The sequence below is a fragment of the Oreochromis niloticus genome, linkage group LG15, assembly GCF_001858045.2.
Source record: "Oreochromis niloticus isolate F11D_XX linkage group LG15, O_niloticus_UMD_NMBU, whole genome shotgun sequence".
Classification (NCBI taxonomy): Eukaryota; Metazoa; Chordata; class Actinopteri; order Cichliformes; family Cichlidae; genus Oreochromis; species Oreochromis niloticus.
Window position 1 is genome coordinate 7,919,907 of NC_031980.2, and position 3,222 is coordinate 7,923,128.

General features: G+C 41.2%; 1 long non-coding RNA gene across 1 annotated transcript; it reads right to left on the minus strand.

Annotated features, from left to right (window-relative positions):
- Positions 1 to 591: 591 nt before the first annotated feature.
- LOC109194878 (uncharacterized) lies at positions 592 to 2,575 on the minus strand. Its single transcript, XR_002056628.2, has 2 exons — positions 2,005 to 2,575; positions 592 to 1,396 (listed from the first exon to the last, which is right to left on the minus strand). It is a non-coding gene; the product is annotated as an uncharacterized LOC109194878 (long non-coding RNA).
- Between the last annotated feature and the right edge of the window lie 647 nt (positions 2,576 to 3,222).

Consider the following 3,222-nt stretch of genomic DNA (forward strand, 5'->3'; position numbering starts at 1 on the left):
CTAGGGTGTGGTTGAAAAGTCAAATTGCTTAGGAAGTGTCAGGGTGCTGGGTTTTTATTTTTGAATTCATGATTCTTTCCTTTACATTATGAAGATGATCTAAGTTCAAGTTTTATACGGTTTAATCTTGAATTTGGTTCTTTTTAGGTCTTTGAGTTTATTTGTATTTCTAGTTCATGGTTTCTCATCAGTTAGGTTCCTTTTGTGTCTTTGTCTCATTCCTGTGTCTCCTGTGAGAGTTTGTTGTGTCCTCTAGGTTTGTTTCCCCAGTCATGTCTTTGTCTATTCCCTGTCTGACTGATGTTTATTTTCCTGTTTGTGTCTCCCTCCCTCTCTCTCTCTCCATGTCTCACTTACCTGGTCCTTTGTTCCTCTCCTTGTGTTTCATCCTTGTCTCCTCACCCTGTTGTGTCTTCTCGTGTTTGCTCCATGTCTCGCTAAATATTCCAGGTTATGCTCCATGTTCCCAGAAGGGAGGGATTTCTTCAGCTGTAAAGCAACCAGTTGCACAAAGGTGAGCTGACTGCAGCAGCTTGCAGGTAATACGGAAGAACCCTGCCTTTGAAGCAAACTGTAGGAGTTTTGCAAATGGTTAAGGGAGGGGCAGGATAAAATGTCAGGTTGACAAAAAAGGACCAGGGTATCATAAAAGTTTCTATTTCTAAGATAAGTGACCCAGAAGTGTCTGTATGGCAGTCCATAAAAAGAGCTGGTCAAATTACCTAAATGTTTAGGAAAAGTATTTTAATGCTTTCTTTATTACCTTCTTTAACAGAGGACACATGAAACCTTTCTTTATGAAAGGAAAGAAGATAATTCCATCCCACAATTCATAGCCATGCACTCTCACACTGTGAAGACAATGAATAAATCTGCCAAAGTTTTGTGGATCATGAAATGTTCTTTAGAGGTGTGCTGAACAGTACATTCAGACCTTGAAGCACTTCTGTTTAAGAGTGTGTGCACAGAGTCAGACATGAGAAGAAGAAACACTGTTAGCATTCATTCAGTGAGAGCCCAACTTGCTTATAAAATCTATTACTGAAAAGATGACTCGGGCCACAGAGGAGCATCACCCTTTAGTTCAAGATTTTCTGATCTAACATTTGCTGCCTACTGACTTCAAGCTACACAAGCAGAACCATCCAGCAGCCTCTAGGCACGCGATCCTCCAGCAGCCCCCAGGCACGGGATCCTCCAGCAGCCCCCAGGCACGGGATCCTCCAGCAGCCCCCAGGCACGGGATCCTCCAGCAGCCCCCAGGCACGGGATCCTCCAGCAGCCCCCAGGCCCGGGATCCTCCAGCAGCCCCCAGGCCCGGGATCCTCCAGCAGCCTCCAGGCCCGGGATCCTCCAGTAGCTTCTAGGCCCAGGATCCTCCAGCAGGCACCAACAACTAAACAGCAGCATCGGGTCACCTTCTGAAAGGTTGACATGGCTATACTGACAGTGACTTTAGCAGGCCATCACTAGGTAATAGCGAGGCACCAAAAAAGCAAACCCAGGAGTTGAAGAGGAGTTGGAGGAGATCAGGAAATTGCTTACTTCATATAACATGAAATTAAGCTAAGTGGCTAAACAACAAGGTATGCTACATGACCTAATGGATGAGATAAAACAACTAAAAAAATTAATAAAGAAGAACCTCCAAAAAGTTGATTCTGTTCATCTGGACGTAGCGATTTGTGGGAGCGCGGAGTCAAGGATTCTATTTACGTGAAAAGGGAAAGACCATCTCTGAATCAAGGAGGGGGCCTAAGGGTACTGTGACAAAGTGGGTGAGAACACCGTTTGTCTATATTCTTAGTTAACATTCTTGTTTTGATTTAACCATATTTCACATGTAATCTGCAATAGGCAAACATCTACTATCCCGGGTTTGTTTATGTTTTGCACTTTTACAGATTATATAATATAACATCTTGGTTTATGTCAATTCCTACAAGTTTGTTAAGTTAACATGTTACTTACTTCAACTGTTAATTTGTATTGTTTAGAACTTACCTTACCCTACCTGTCTTCTAGCAACAAAAGGAGGAAATGTAGTTTTACTTCCTGCTTTATACCTTCTGGGTTCATCTGAGGTCACAGGAGGAGACCAAGTGCAGGAGGGGAAGAACTCTTGTAATTTAATAAAGTTGATTTTAGAGTGTTTATGGATAAATAGATTTATTGTTGTAGTATGTATTGATTACACCATAGAGTTTATGTTGCCAGTAAAGAGTAGTAGAGGTTTGAATATAATTATGTTCATCTTACCTACCTACGGAATGGAATAGTCCAGAGGAGAAATTGTTTGGTTAAGTGGACTATTTAAACAGAAGAACTCAGGTGTATGAGAAGAAAGGTTCAGGTCAGTGTAGCTGTGTGCAGTTTGACCTTAATTTCCGTTGATTTAAGTTCAGTTATGTTTATTTGAACGGAGTTAATTTGGAGTTGAGTTTCTTATTTGTTTCTTTGTAAATATTGTTTGGGTCACACAATGGTGAATAAATCACTTGCTACACTGGACAGCATCAGTCTCCTGCACTTCTTTGACCGCTTAAGTCAAGTCCTACCACAGTACATCTTTCGCCATCTTACAATGCTGTGATTGCAGCCATTCCCCAACTCTCTGTGAATGGTACTCATGGCCATTGATCGATCAGTGGTCTTTGATCAGTGGGTTTTGGTCAGTGGTTGTTGATCAATGGTCATGAGAATTTGCATAATTAAGATTAAGGAACTGACCTCCCAGCCACTACACCACATACCACTAGATGTCAGCATTCAGCATGCTGAAATATACTTTGACTGATGTGTTTGAACGTGGCCTGAATGGCAACAACCAGATTGTTTGTTCTTTAAGATTACCAACATGTGCGAACTACACGGGGACGTTTGTTTTATAGAGTTAACACAGAAATGACATCCATTTACTTATAAAAGTGAAATAATATGGTAGTTGTAGTGTAGCAATTATTAAATCTCTGTTAGTTTAAAATATATATACTCTTATTTTTTCCAGTAAACAACTAAAGGTTGGGCTGCATTGCTTTATTGTGTTGTGCAGTGTCCTGTAGTAGTACTCACCCTCATTTTAGAATATTCCAAATTAAAAACACTGTTTATTTGATAACGACCAATCGTAATTAGAGCAGGTATTGTATCCTAGTCCTGATTGGATCTTTCCCAATAAGACCCGCCTCGTCCCCCCTCCCCTCCTTTCCCTCTGCGGCTCAC